General features: G+C 36.1%; 1 pseudogene; it reads left to right on the forward strand.

Annotated features, from left to right (window-relative positions):
• LOC143669629 (F-box only protein 34-like) overlaps positions 1-16,429 on the forward strand; it is a 33,862-nt pseudogene extending 17,433 nt beyond the window's left edge.
• Positions 16,430-16,807: the final 378 nt, after the last annotated feature.

The raw sequence follows: 16,807 nt of genomic DNA on the forward strand, positions 1-16,807 counted from the left end.
TCCTGCTATACTGACCTTTAAAGACCAGAGCTTCTTCATGCATTTTATCATATATTTAATCATTTTCTCTTCGTAGAAAAGTTTCATCAGAATGTGTATTTAACTTGCATAAATATATGTTTGGCAAAAAAAAGATGCAATTAAAACTATTTTATATTCTTTAAAATAATTATTTGCATATTTACTATTACATATTATCTTCTAATATATACATTATTATACAAGAATAGTTACATAAAATCAGATATGCTATATCTTATGGGAGATTTAGGAAATTTTCAAGCATCATTTTGACTGTGGTTTTTGCTTATGCTCTAACGAGAGAAACTGGCCCCCTGTGGGATGAGGCAACACTGCATCCAAAATGGAAACAAGCAGAGTTTTGTTCTGGTTTTTCCCGCCTCTTTTGATTAAGAAAATCAAATTCTGGTTCATAAAACATGAATATTTATTATGGAGTGCATAAGTTTCTTAGCAATACAAACAATGCATGCAATGATATGCAAATATACTTCATTTATACTGGTCACCACATTCTTTGATATGGAAGGATCAAATGCCGTGTATCTAAAAAATTATATGAAATTGTTACCCTCGATCCAGAAAACTGAACAACTGACCATGTCTTTGGATTCTCCTCTTCCAGTCCCTATTTTCTGTCCCTAGAATGTGATTGAAGCACTTGAGAGTGTTTAACATCTTTAACCTTTGAGTCCTAAAAACATTTCACACCCTCCCCAACATTACATGGCACTAAAATGAGGTGGGACACCTTGCATTGAGAGCACATCTGACTTCCAGCCCGCAAGCTCTTTTAAGCTTTAACAGTCTCAGAAATGCAAAGAAAACAATATAAAAGCACTCATAGATTAGCAGACCATTACTAGTCCTGGACACTGGAGCAAATGAAACCTCCTTGATCCCAGCCTATAAAAATGCCTTCTGAAGGCTTTTGAGCTCCTCTTTGATTCTTGGCCCAAGTCTTAATTTTCTCACAGAGCTGAAGCTCTGTATTTCATTAGGGATATCATCTTTAATTTCCCTACTTGTTCTAATGGGGGTCTCTCTTCTACCAATTCTTTTGAATTTATTTTTAAGGTGCACTAATAAATATCAAAATATACATTTTTTTTTAATTTTTTTTTTTTTGCATGGGCAGGCACCGGGAATCGAACCCGGGTCTCAGGTGTGGCAGGCGAGAACTCTGCCTGCTGAGCCACCATGGCCCGCCCTCAAAGTGTACTTTTAAAACCTTGTTGATAAGTTTTTTTCTAAACTAAAGGCCAATATTTATGAGCCTTAATTTTTCCCATTCCAATCTGGTGTAATCACTTTTTCATATTAATCCTTAGATTAAAAATATACCTATTAGGGCGGGCCACGGTGGCTTAGCAGGTAAGAGTGCTTGCCTGCCATGCCCGAGGACCCGGGTTCGATTCCCGGTGCCTGCCCATATAAAAAAAAAATATATATATATATATATACCTATTAGATTTAGGCTCAGATTTAGTTCCCTAGCCTTCCAGGTTATTCTTGTAGCTTCTTTTACTGGACTAAATTTGTAGAATCTCAAATGGCAATCAAGAAAAATCTTTTCCCTACACGCAGCATAAATAATATTGTCAAAAGAATTGAAGTATGTAGTTCCCATATAAAGACAAAATCTGAAAACCTGGATATCAGTATAAATTCAATCCTTAGTGTATTATATGTTGTTTACTCCATATTCATAATGATTTTTGTAATTTCATTCCAAACAATGCATACAAAGAAAACTTTCCACCAGGAACCACCTCATCTGCAACTTGAGTCTCAAAAAGTCTACAGGTCATCTGATAGTTTTATTTTTATTTTAGTCTTCTAAAATGCTCATAACTCCATTAATTTTCCATGATTGTATAGATAACACATGCTTAATATAGAAAATTTTCATAATAAAAAGGAAGAAAGTAAATATCAGCTGAAACTATTTTTCCTCTATTAATTGTATTTATTAATTAAATTATTTAGTCAAAACTGAAATTATTTGTCATGGCATTAAACACCCTGAAAAAATTGAATAGCCAGCAAAGTTGCTTCTTTCTGGAATTTGACAATGGAAAACTATATCTGCCTGTGCTGTTGGGTCAGCTATTTGTCACTGAGTGGTCTGTTTCAAAAACCAATCAAGTCCTAGAGAAAAGGCAGGAGAATGGCCAGGGGTATGGTTAAGGCAAAGGAAACTCTTCTTATATATTCAAGTAACAAGGATCAAAATCAGTAAGTAACCAAAATCAGGGGCATTTGGAGTTATAAATACATTTATAGGCATCTTTATAAGGAAAATAGCTTTATTCTAAATTTCTCTAATTTATTTTAAATTTAATTTGTTTTCTAGATTCAAGTGTGTATCAGTACTTAGACGCACACTCTCAATGAACCTAAATGTACATTGACTTTTCAACCTTGCCAAATCCTTTCTTTACATGAACATTAAAAGACTATTTTTTGGAGGTGAGTTAGTGAAGGGGGAGCATAAAATCGATTCAGATAAACCCTATGAATTCACCTTCCTGAAAAAAGTAGTGCCACATTAAAGAAGGCAAATCTGTGGGGTGGAGTTCGATCAAAGCTCCAGGAACTGCTTTGCAGAATCTCAGGTAATGAATATTGAATATTGAATATTGAAATGACTAGTGAGAGAATACCTGGAACATTACAGATTCTCAACAACATTTTGGTTTACTTCTATTCCTAATGGAAATAAGAGCAACAACACTTTATTTGGGAAGGTAAATTCAACTATTCTCATCACTGAAAACTTTGATTAAGCATCTGTGTGAAAAACGGTGCTATATAATGGCAAAGTATATTAAAGCAGTCGTGACCTCTGCCTTTAAAGCCCTGTAATCCAAGGTGGGCAAGGGAGATGGAGTCAAAAGAACATGACTAAAAAAGCGGATATCCATTCCACAGGAGCTTTTTAGTGCTGGCCTTAAATCATGAGAATTTGCCCGATCAGGTGCTGACTGTTTGTATCTCTAACGTGTGGCTTATAGAAACATACATAATATAATGCAGAATAATAAAAATAGATATTTTTGGTCAGAGAGAGTAACCACTGCAGGTAGAAAAGATCAAAAGAAATGTTAAGCAAATAAAGGCTTTACGTTTCCTTAAAGTCAGTTACTAAATGTCAACTGATAATTTGGCTCTCATTCTCCCAATGGTGAACAGAACGCAAAGGAGAGAGGAAATTCTACCTCACAGAAATTAAACTGATCATAAGTCTAACACATCCTGATTGCATCAGAGAAGCAATGTTACTGCCCAAATCATAAAATAAAGGAGCCTAAAAGGACTAGTCCTCCCAGCATTATTTTTCATAAAATGAGGAAAATTGGCTAAGTTGATCCTAAAATTTTTGGCTCAACAAAGAGTCTGAAGATGCTTAATCCAGATATTTGGACACTAACCTTGCTATGAATGGAAAAATAATAAAATTTTCAGTAATGCTAACTGAGAAAGGGAAACATTTGGAGAACAGGAAAATATTATACTGCAGGTTGATCTGCAGTTTAGCATTTCTCTGGGTGAGCAACTCAAAAAGGAAAATAGGTTCAACTGGCACAAATGGTTCACTCTAGTAGCACGGTGGATTTAACATTTTTTAATTCATTGTCAACCTTTGAAAATTGTGAGATTTCCAATATTTTCAATGCCAAAAATGTCAACTTCAAGCTTCTCCTAAAGAATCAGAAGACTTGGAATCTCTGGACCCATATTCTTAGATAGCAATAAAATCAACTGAAGCTGAATAGTCGATGCATCCTTTCACCAGGTCATATCTGTCTAATACGACACAGTCTTCCTCAATCCTTGTTGCCTCCCCGACAATGAAATTGTATCACTGCCTTTCATTTCTGAGTTTTTGCTACCTTTTTTTTTTCATGTTTTAGATTTAGGAGAAAAATATATAATATTTCTTATGTCCAAGTCTCCCTTTTGAAAATGGGTGAGTGACTTATAATTATGCCTAAGAGTCACCCCCAGAGAACCTCTTTTGTTGCTCAGATGTGGCCTCTCTCTCTCTCTCTCTCTTTAAACCAACTCTGCAAATGTACTCACTACCCACACACACACACATGGGGTATGACTCCCAGGGTGGCAAACCTCCCTGACAACATGGGACACAACCCATGTTTCAGTGACTAAGAGATTTCAAATAGAAATTAGGAGGTCACTCTGAAGGTTATTCTTATGCATTATATAGATATTCCTTTTTAGTTTCTAGAGTATTAGAAATAGCTAGGACGAAAGACCTGGCACTGTTAAACTGTAATCCAGTAGCCTTTATTCTTGATGATCATTATATAGCATTCACTGTGTGACTGTGTGATTGTGAAAACCTTGTGGCTGACGTGCCCTTTATCTACCATATGGGCTGCTGTGTGATAAAATAAAGACAAAATAAATAAATAATAGGGTGGATAAGAGTAATGAACATTCTCTAAAATTGTTTATAGTGATGAATGCCCAACTATATGATGATACTGCGAGCCATAGATTGTATAATTTGAATGAATCATATGGTGTGTGAATATGTCTTAATAAAATTGCACTAAAAAAGACTCTGTAGATGACAGGATTGATGAAAACAATAGTTTATTTCAAGAAAAAAATGAGACCTTATTTCTTGGTGGAAGGAAAGAGGATCTAAATAGTTCAATATGCTTAGTTAAAACACCCTGTTGGTACATCCAAGTGCCAAGTGTATCTCAACATTATTTTCATAGTACCTGAGGACATTTCTGTTTTCAATATACAATCTTTATATATATATAACCTTTATATATATATAAAATGTCTTTGGATTGATATGTTGCCTTCAATTATCCTGGAACGACTCACAAAAGAACAAACTATTATTTCCAAAAGAAGTAATGAAGACAAGTCCAGGAAAGAAAAAGAAATTATCTCAAAAAATTCAAACTTCAAATAACTTCCATGAAAGTACAAGCACATAAGTTTCTTTAAGATTTACTTGAATGTGACAAATAACTTCCATGAAAGTACAAGCACATAAGTTTCTTTAAGATTTACTTGAATGTGAAAAACATAAGTTTCTTTAAGATTTACTTGAATGTGAAAAAAAAATACAATTTCAAATTAGGCAATATACATATGTGCTCACAAACACACTCAGGTGTCTTAAATGTCTATTTAGCTTTTAGAATTAGTGGAATATACCAGACATTTAAAAATGTATTACTTTAAGAATAGAATTAAATTAATTAATATGCACTTGAATATGAACTCTCTGATAAAAACTGAACCTATCTAAATAGCCCTCATGAAACATGTAGACAAAAGACAATTTTTGAAGTTGGAAAGTGGCGCTTCACAGGTGACTCAGGTTTAGAAATTAGACCTCATCTTCTTAATTGAATTAAATATTTTTTATAACATTTATTTTAATGAATTGATATATTATTACAGCAGAGTATATCAAAGATACAAAAGCAAAATTGGAAAATTCACCCAGGATGGAAGATAAGCTTCAATGAGAGGAAATACTGTATTTAAATAAAAGTAGGACACAAACTTTTACTTTAAAAGTATGAAAGACATAGCTTACCACTTTCCATTTGTTAACACATTTTGATTTCCTCGATCCACCTGTGAATGAGGTTTGCTTTTTCCATAAACTTCTGATCCACTAATAATGGAAAAATTAAAAATACGCAGAACAAATAGGCCAAGCCCTCAATCTTGGGGTTTGTTCATATGAAACATCCCCCAAATGACAGGCTAAGCCTACTGAAAATTAGGCCTAAGAGTCACCCCCAGAGAACCTCTTTTGTTGCTCAGATGTGGCCTCTCTCTCAGCCAACACAACAAGCAAACTCACTGCCCTTCCCTCTCTACATGGAACATGACTCCCAGGGGTGTAAACCCTCCCGGCACAGTGGGACAGAAACCTTGTGTCTGATGCCCTCTTTATGGTATGGACAGATGAGTAAAACTTATGGGTTAAAAATAAATAAATAATGGGGGAACAAATGTTAAAATAAATGAGTAGAGTGAAATGCTAGTGATCAATGAAAGGGAGTGGTAAGGGGTATAGTGAAAAAATAGGGAAAATAAAGGCTAAAATATATTGGATGGAAGGAAATACTAGCAGTCAATGAGAGGGAAGGGTAAGGGGTATGGTATGTATGAGCTGTTTTTCTTTTTTCTTTTTCTGAATTGATGCACGATCAAATGATCATGGTGATGAACATACAACTATGTAATGATATTGTGAGTTATTGATTATATACCAAGAATGGAATGATCATATGGTAAGAATGTTCATGTTTGTATGTTGTGACGTTTTTCAAAAATTAAATTAAAAAAATTTTTTTTAAAGTAAAAAGCAGAATAACAACAAAATGCATAAGTAAGTTCTGCAGGCTGTCACATCAACACAGACAATGAAAAGTGCATCAGTTTCTCGTCCAGCCAAATTCTAACCAGACTTGTACAAATCATTCTCACTGAAGCTGACTCTGGAGCAATGGCTGTGCTCAGGTGACAAGGCTGCATTTGAAGTGAAGACCAGTTTTCCTACCTCTTTATTTTTTCCAGTATTGTCATTTTTCTGGGATAAGACACCGGAAATCAAACCCGGGTCTGTGGCAATGCAGGCGAGAACTCTGCCACTGAGCCACCATGGCTCACCCTGTGATAAGATTTAAGACATAATAAAACCTCAATACAGGTGCTACAATTCTTAATGGCCCTTTTTTTCCCCCTGAAATTTTAGGAAACATTGGTAAATCACTAGGAAAAGAAGTTCATGTTAGGTGTAATTAAATAAATGCATACAACTTTCATGATCTATCCTGGATTCAGTATACATACAGCCTGTGATTCCTGTACATTCAAATCTGTGTGGCAAAAATTGATCTATAAAAGGGGGAAAATTCAACCTCCCCAAGTGGGGAATTCTTGATCTTCTCACAAGCAGTGGGGACAGCCAAAGCAATAGGCTGAGCCCTCAATCTTGGAATTTTTTCATATGAACTTAACCCTGCAAAGGGCAAACTCACTGCCCTTCCCCTCTGTACATGGGACATGACTCCCAGGGGTGTGGACCTTCCTGGCAGTGTGGGACAGAAATCCTAGAATGAGCTGGGACTCAGCAACAAGGGTTTAAGAAAACCTTCTAGACCGAAAGGGGGAAAAGAGAAATGAGACAAAGTGTTGATGGCTGAGCGATTCCAAACAGAGTTGAAAGGTTATCCAGGAGGATATTCTTACACATTAAATAGATATCACCTTTTCGGTTAAGATGTAACAGAGAAGCTGGAGGGAACTGCCTGAAAATGTAGAGCTGTGTTCCAGTAGCCATGTTTCTTGAAGATGATTGTATAATGATAAAGCTTTCACAATATGACTATGTGATTGTGAAAACCTTGTGTCTGATGCTTCTTTTATCTACCTTATGGACAAATAATATTAATAATAATATTTATTATAATTTAATTAATTATAATTTAATAATATTATTAAAAATGAATAATAATAGGGGAAACAAATGTTAAAATAAATTTAGTGGATTGAAATGCTAGTGATCAATGAAAGGGAGAGGTAAGGGGTATGGCATGTATTAATTTTTTTGTTTTCTTTTTCTGAATTGATGCAAATGTTCTAAGAAATTATCATGATGATGAATATACAACTATGTGATAAAGAAGAATGTTCATATTATATGTTGATTGGTTTTATTGATAAAAATTTTTTAAAAACTTAAAAAAAACTGATGTATAGAGTAAGACTAGGATACAATATCACCTAGTTTCAGGAGAGAAGGAGGCATTTGTTCAAACACCAGCTTTTCTGCTGGCTTGTTAAATTATTAAGCTTAAGGTATTTGTCTGTTTAAAATGGGGAAGGCACTAGCAGTAGCCACTCTAGAGGTTGTTGTGATTCTTGAATGAAATGATCCACGTCAAGCACACAGGGAATGCTCAATCTAATACCTCCAATTCAATGCCCCTATGTTCACTCTTTGGAAACAAATAAATGTGTGATATGTGTGTAAGTTTAACCCAATGCAGACATTGTTAATGAACGTACTTTAACCTGAAAATGCAATGAATTCTAGCACCATATTTCACAAGGTTTTCTTTTAATAGAGGTTTTTTTGGGGGGGGGGGAGATCGGGGGGAAGGGCTGGTTTTTCCTTTGTTAGAAGCATGGTAGAAAAAACAGTTGTTTGAAAATCAGACCAATCCCGGTTTGAATTTCGGTTGTCACTTTCTGAGTGGCTGCAAGTTACTTACATTTTCCTAGCCTCAGTTTTCCCATACTTTGCATAATCCTTGTTATAAAGCTTAAAGGAATTACTTGACCAAGAAGAGGATTTAAATGAATAGTAGTTCATCATTATTATGATAATGCATGTTGTCATTCAGTCTTCAGGTAAAAATTTTTATTAGAGCACTCAATATTTAACCTGTCTCATAAGAAAGTAAACCTTTGAATAACAGATAAAGGATAAAGGATATTTTTAAATACTTTCACACATTATCTTCACCTTACTACCAATAGCTGCAACCTAAAAGATAAATGAATTTAATCTGACATACAAATTCTTTGTAATTTGCCAAATTATTATTTGTTAAGCCACATGGCCTATTCCGTTGTGTGGTAGACAGAAATATTAACTGATCAGAACAAAAGCCACTCATGGTATTAAACATATTTATGAAAATCAGTGTTGTCACATGTTGGCACTGCAGAGTCTTGGCAACCTTCCCGATACTTTTGCATGAGATGCAAATGAAAGGATTATCTTTCATTCTAGTCATGCTCAAACATGAAAGTAATTCAAAGTATAATAGATATACTTTTCCACCTGGATTGCAGAGTGGCGAGATATTGGAGTATAACGAATATAAAATCATTATTGAATTATTCCAGCTATTTCAGAAAGAACCAATAAGTTTGCAATGCATGCTAGCAACAATAGATTTTTAAATCGACAGCTGGTTAACATTATCAGCAGGAGTCATGAAGCAGCAGTGGCAGTTGGATTGGAGCCAGGGCGGCCGAGAGATACTTAAGATAATTTCTGTGTTTTAAAGGGAGACTTTTTTCAGCCTCTGACCTGATGCTACATACATCTTAATTTAAGGTGACAGGTAGTGCTATAAAAAAACAAAGTACAATCATAGCTTAAACCCAAGGGATCTAAAGAAATAGAAGTCACCTAACTGTGGTATATGTCCCAATCAGTGCAAACCATCCCCTTTGCCCTACAACTCTTTGGCAGCTGCTAGAAATATCCAGTATCCTATTTAGAACCATTTGACGTTTACTTCTTTTAATAAGGAATAAACTGTATCTATTTTTATGGCCAAGTTAAAACAAGATTCCATCCTATAAGCTTGACAGATAAAGCCACACCAATCTTTTCAGCTTTAACGTTAGTCAAAAAAAAATCTGTTTTATGCTTCTCAGCCTAGACAACAAAGTTATGAGAGGTTTTTTCCCCTTCAGATTTAGTGTAAATGTCCCCACCTGACACAAACAAAAGCCTAGCTATCAAACAGAATGGTGAGACTGATGACGAGCACCTGCAGTCGTGGAGCAGCCAACAAAAGGAGATAGAGAGTTCTGCTGTGCACACCTGTTGGGTGGGTGGGCGTCTCTAACCTCCTCTCATGATGGTTCCCCCCAAGACAGAAATGGAAGAGAGTACGCTTCAAAGGGTGATGCTAGGAAGAGGCAAATAAAACCGCTCTATATTACCAGATTTAAATGCTTAATTATACAGTATACCTGGCAACATGCTGAGAAGGGAACTCAGAAAGAAAGAATTCACAGTTGCTCCCAAACAAAATAAAAAACAAAGAGGAGCATTCTAAAGCCACTGAAAAAGGATATATTATTACGAAAAGTGAGCTAAGCTTAACATATTTCATAGCAGGCATGGAAGCTAGTTTTTTTATTTTGTTTTTGTTTTTTTACTTTTCTACTAGAAAAACTACAAAGTATAAATACAGGACCTATGTATTACTGAAAGGTTTTTTTGAAAGACAGTAGCAAGATATGCAAAAAACCCCAGACTGTAATAGATGCAGCTTAAGTATTTGCATATTTTGTCAATTTAATGCTTTGTGTATTCATATTATTTAAAATATAATATGCAATTGTTTTAACCTAGTTCTTTTAAACCTTGACTTGAGGAAAACCATTAGGAAATGAATAAATGTAGCACCTGTTTGGGAAAATGTTGAACCCTACTAGTTATTTTAAAGTAAGAGAAAAACAAAAACTCTAATACTTTTGTAGCTTGAAGTAACATCATTACAGAAAAACGCAGATTTCACTTGCATCACCATTTAAACAGCAGCATATAAAAGGTATGAAGTATTGTGACTTTGTATATGTTAAAGCAACTGGGACTTAGCTACATTTAAAATGTTTTCAAACATAAGGTTAAAAACCCATGTCATGGGGAAGCAAGGATAGTTCAGTGGTAGAATTCTCACCTGCCATGCGGGAGACCCAGGTTTGATTACCAGTCCATGCACTTCCTCGCAAAAAAAAAAAACAAGCAAAACAAACAAAAATTCAACAGGTGGTGCTGCAATAACGGGATAATCACATGGAAAAATAATGAAATGTGACCCCACCATAGAGCAAACAAAACAAAACAAAACAAATGTCTCATCTCCATTAGTATGGCTATTATTTTTTGAAAAGACCAGAAAATAAGGACTGGAGAGGATGCAGAGAAATAGAAACCCTCATACATTGTTGGTGGAAATATGGTGCAGCCACTGTGGAAAGTTTTTGGCAGTACCTCAAAAAGTTAAACATAGAGCTAGCACAAGACGAGATTCCAGGTATATATATATATATCTAGTGCACCAATGTTCATAGCAACATTATTCACAATAGGCAGAAGGTAGAAGCAACCCAAGTGTGCAGATGAATGGATAAACAAAATGTGGTATATATGCACAATGGGATGTTATACAATCATGAAAAGGAATGAGCTTCTAATGCATGCAACAATAAGGATGAATCCTGAAGACATTGTATTGCATAAAGTAAGTCAAACCCAAAAGAAAGGTATTGTATAATTCCACTTGAATGAAATAGCTAAAAATATGCAAATTCATAGATTCAGAAAGTAGAGTAGGGATTGCCAAGGTTGGTAGGTAGGAATGGGGAATTGGTGCATAAGAGGCGCAGGTTCTCCATTGAGAGAGATGGACAAGTTTCATTTATGGGTGGTGGTGAATGGTAAGAAAAACTCGGTGAATGTGATGAATGCCACTGCATTGTATGCTTGGGAGGGGCTGAGATGGGAAGCATAGGTTGTATGTATGTTACCACAATTTAAAAAGAGAGAGACTAAAGAGATAATGACAATTAGATGCAATACTTGAGTCTGGGCTGGACTCACTAATGGAAGAGAAAATGTCCAAAAGGACGCTGCTGAACATTGGAAAAAAAAAAAAAGGAATATATATGGTGTGCTTTAAATCAAAGTTAAATTTCTTGAACTTGTTCATTGTACTTCATGTGGTTACATAAGTTATTGTCCTTGTTCTTAGGAAATATACATGTAAGTATTAAATGATAAAGAAAGATGATATATGCGACCTACTCTCAAATGTTTAGAAAATGATGAGAGAGAAAGAGAAAGAAGAGAGGGAAAGCAGGAAGGCAGGAAGGGACAGAGGGAGGGAAGGGGAACGGAGAGAGGGATAATTATATACTAAATGTGGCAAAATGTTAAAAGTTGGTAAATCTGGGTATCTGCATAGGGGGTATATGTAAGTTCTCTATATTATTTCTTGTAAGTTCAAAATTATTTTAAAATAAGCAGTTTTAAAAATATATATGTACCCAGCAACAAGATGTCTTTTAAGTCCCTTAATTTTTAAATATTTATTTAGAATTAACAACATATACTAAATTGGTCTTTGTGCAACATTTTTGTGAAGCTTTTACAGTGAATAATGTCCATACAAATCACCTCCATAGTTAATAATTCAAATAGAAATCATTTCTTTTAACTGGGAAAAAAATTAGGAATACTGAAGTACACGGCTCTCATTTGTAATGCTGCAGTTTGTTTCAAGGCTTGAGGGGAAAAAATGTAAAGGTTGTGTGTATTCTAAGTGTCAGATGTGGGCAGGAGCAAAAGCCCTTTGGAGTTTCTGGAAGATGAAAGAAATGAACAACTTTCTTTCATGCTCTTTTCTCATCAGAGATAGAACATTTCTTAACAGATTTGTGAAGATTCCACCTAGCCAGATACTATTATGAGCTCTGGAATTCTTCCCAAAAGTTGTGAGTGGAGAGTTGTTTCATCTAAATAAAGTGATTTAGTCATTTGTGTGCTAGGAAGGCCACATACCAAACCGGGGCAGCATTACAACAACCCATATTTCAGTGACCACTCTTCTAACCCATGCTTGAACTTTGGCAGTAATTGAAATTCAAATAGAATTGGCCGCTCCCTATAAATGAAGCTCAAAAAAGTGCTGACAGTGTGAGGATAAGGTTCGAGCAAGCTAATAGGTTTTAGTGTCTGAAACTTTTGATAATCTGGCTTTAAGTGTCATGGGTCTTTCAAGGTGGATTCCATCTGTCCCATAAAGTTATGTATTGAAACATAATGCAACTCTTTGATCTCCTTTGTAAAAACCCTATGAAGTCAACAAAATGCCCCCATTTACTCAACAGCCAGATCCCCAACCTGTTGACATGAAAGATTTTAACACTTATAAGTGTTAGTAAACAGTAAGTGAGCTATGTGTTCAAAGCCTCAGTAAAAAGCCTCGGTGATGGGCTGGGATTCTTGCCGTAGGTGCAGAGGCTGTCCTACTGACATTTTGAGCCAAAATAAAGATAAAGGTGCACAGCTCAAGCCATAATTAATGTCCATTTACATAAATTTCCAAAGGTAACTCTCTAATAAAGAATTTATCTCAAAAAGCATAATAGATTTGATTCCCGAATTACTTTTATTAGTGGGCAAAAAAATTTCTACAACCCAGATGTATGCTATGGTAAGGAATACAAAGAAGACACATGTTTTTATGTACATATGAATGTATGTGTGTGTATGTGTCTATTGCTTTTATTTGTATGTGTATGTGTATTGTATACCCAAAGCAGGCGCACAGAGGCAATAGTGTGCAGTGAAAATTGCGTTGGCTTTTGCCATCAGAAAGACCAATATCTGAATATTGTCTTTTACTTCTGAGTGACCTTGAGCAATTTTCTCAAACTTAAAAATGAGTAGCTACTACAGACACTTAAATCCATTGACATTTTGAATTAACTGAAGCCAGCTATATTAAGCACTTGACAAATAGTAGCACTCCACAAATCCTATTTCTTTTTTCCTCCCACATATTAGCATCATACCCAGACTTAGGTTTATGTTTTTATCCAATTTTAGAATTTACTTAGTCTCCTGCTTCAGCATCAAGAACTTGATCTGCCTTCATGCTCTTGAGTCATTAGACACAGGCTCAGTATGCTCTTTTTGAAAGGCGAGGACATTGTTTTCTGGCTTAAGTCAACAATTCCCTATTGACTCATCTCCTGACAAGGCAAAATCTCGCCCATCCTTCAACACTCAGGTCAGGTATCATCTCCTGTGTGGAGGCTCCCACAATGGCATTGGGCAGCAATAATTCATTGTTCTCCGTTCTCCCAAAATAGTTGGCTCATGCCATGATCATAGTACTCATTCAATTGCATTATGATTACTTCTAGTCCTGTCTACTTCATCTTAGAGAAACAACTTCATGAGGTCAGGATCTGTGTCTCAGTCTTCTTGATACACCCAACATGTAGCACAGAGCCTGGAAAATACAAAACACTCCACACAAAGAAGGGAGGTGAAGAGAAAAGGAAACCAAAAATAATGTTTGCCTACTTTTCTTACATTGTAACTGTGATCATGTACTCAAGAATGAGTAACAGTGAAAAATAAATAGAAGTGATAGCCATTTACTGGAAGAATAAAATAGTTCTAAGTCGTTTTTTATCATGGGAATCTGATTCTATATTGTTTCAGCATCTCATTCTTCAGCTACCTCAGAGATTCCTGCTAGCCAGGGATGGAACAGATGGCTCTGAGACCCACACTGCATTTTTGTGTATGAACCAACAAATGCTCTACCCAGTGGCATATGTGTGCACATATTAGCACTGCTAGATGCTCCAAGCTTGCAAACAGATTCCTAAATGAAGAAATGTACACATCCATGAATTTACATGCACACATAGGTCTTTTTATTTAATTCATGTTTAGCTGCTGGTATATAGATTTTTTTCTTTTTTTCAGTTACCCAATCTTGTTTCAGTTTCCCTTCTGGATATACTGCTTTTCTAAGCATTTCTATTTACACACACACACACACACACACACACACACATTAACACATATTCTCTGTTCTGGAGCTTTAAATCATTTGAGGAAGGGTGCAGGTTTTGTGCTATCCTTCCATTGTCACCAACTTATCTGTTACTCTCTGAGGATACACAGATACATATACACACAGGCACACACATACCTTAGACAAATATACACATATATGTATATATATGTATACACACAAACCTATACACATACATACAAAAACACAGACATATATACATGACTGCTTACATTCTCTCAGTCACCTTCCACAATGACTGTTACCAAAAAGATCCAACTAAAATTCAAATTTGATCATATCATTTCCATATTTAAACTTCTGCATTGCCAATGATAAACTACCTGCCACTCGTTCAATATGGCAAGCTCACTTATGTGTCTCTACCTTTGCAGATACTGTTCCCACTCCCTGAAGTGCCTTTTCATGGTTCCCTATTGAACATACTTTCTTTTCTTCTTGTTTGCAGACAATTTTCAACTTCTCTGAAAGCTTTTCCTGACAACACTTTTCTCCTTTGCCCACGGAAGAGTTGGATGCCTATCCAACACTCTTCCAGGACGCTCTGCGAAGACGTTAAGTCCCAAACCACTCAAAACTGAACTGTGTGTGTGTATGTGTGTGTGTGCACCTTTGCATCTCTAGGTTGTTATGCTTCCTGAGAAATGAAACTGAATCTTGAATATCCATTGTATTCTCAGCTCCTAGAATGGTTTAATTATTTGCTGAATGAGTAAAGCATTATATAGCTATAGTCTATAAAGAATTCATGGTATTTTTGAATAGACATATATGAAATTACAAAGTTTAAATTAAACACTGTAAAATATCATTGAAACTTTGGCAGTCGGGACTAAGGGGCTTAGCAGATTAGAATGGGATAAATTGCATGGAGAAGGATGCTTGAAATTGTGTCAGGTTATTTCTTCAAGTAAGACCAAGTCAATTTGAAATCTTTACCTATGTCCCTTCCTAAGCCATAATTCTCTGATTCTACTAACTGTTACAATGGAAGCCATGGGCACATAAATATGTGGAGCATTTCTAATCATTACAGCAATAGCCAAATTTTGCAGCTCCAGGGCATCAAAGTACTGGAATAATAACAAGGAGTAGAGGGCAAAATGTCCTTCCCAACAAGCATTGCCTCTAGGCTGCTGCTGGCAATATTAGAAAAGCATAGCCTTCCTCTGACCCTCTGGGAAACCTGGAGCTTTTGGAGCATTGGAATGCTGTGATCCCCAGGAAAAAAGGTTGGCACACAAGCAGTTCACCCCCTCTTTCTGCCTAGGACTTATTTTCCAAGTTTTGATCCATGCCATGAAACTACATCAATCAGCCTCAGAAACATAAGGTCAAAAAATGCAAAAGATTGTTATTTTGTCACAAGTTGGATATAATAGAGGCTTGTTGTTTTAATCTCCCCCAAAACTAAACTAGAAGGGAAGCAAGACCTCGGCGCGCTCTCTGGAAGGCAGAGAGAGGCTGATAGTACAGATGGTCACGGGAGAAGCAGAGGGTGTGAGCCTGGCCGATCAGTGGCTCGTGAGAATTTACGGGCTTAGGGATGCAAAAAATAAGCAGCACACCTAATCAAAGATTCACAGCGAGGGAAGCAGAGTATAAAGTCTAACAGTGCAGTGACAAAAACCCAGTGCATAATCCTGCCCATGGGACTGTAGATCATCAATCCTGCCATGTGATAGGGGACTGGGCCTTTTCCAGAAATTTCCCAAGTTCACATATTTTCTGCTTTTTAAATTTGTATTTGATGTCAAGGCCTCTGCAATAGCCATTCTATCGACCTGTCTTCCATTCTTGCTAAGAAATCTCGAATCTCGGTGCCCGTGGTTATTGAAATGTATTTGACACAACAAGGCGCTGAGACACAGGAAGAGGCGAGGTTTCACCTCGTCCAGCCTCCTCGTCTTTCAGGTGTAGAGCATGAAGTCATGGCACCTAAGTTACAGGTTCAGTGTATCTATTAGGCTGAACTGTTGGGACTTGAGTCTTCACCTCCTGACCCACCCTGTCCAAGATAGCCTGCTGGTTCTGTTGAACCTACCCGAAGCCCGGTGGTAAGACTTCCCTCTGTTGTTCTAAATGTCATCAGAAGAGAAGCTCTTCATTATTCACCTTATTACGCAGCATCTGCATTATTTTCTGATATGGGAGTATGGAACAGAGGAGGTGATATATGAATAGAAATTGTGCTCATTATTGGAATTCGCACATGTCTAGTTATGTTAAATCATATTTTAACACGGACACACAATGTAAATCATCCTTTTCATTTATTCAACAGTTATTTATTGAGTACCACTACCTGCTAAGCACCATGATAAGCAATTAGGATGTAAAGATGA

This window comes from Tamandua tetradactyla, chromosome 26, assembly GCF_023851605.1.
Source record: "Tamandua tetradactyla isolate mTamTet1 chromosome 26, mTamTet1.pri, whole genome shotgun sequence".
NCBI lineage: Eukaryota > Metazoa > Chordata > Mammalia > Pilosa > Myrmecophagidae > Tamandua > Tamandua tetradactyla.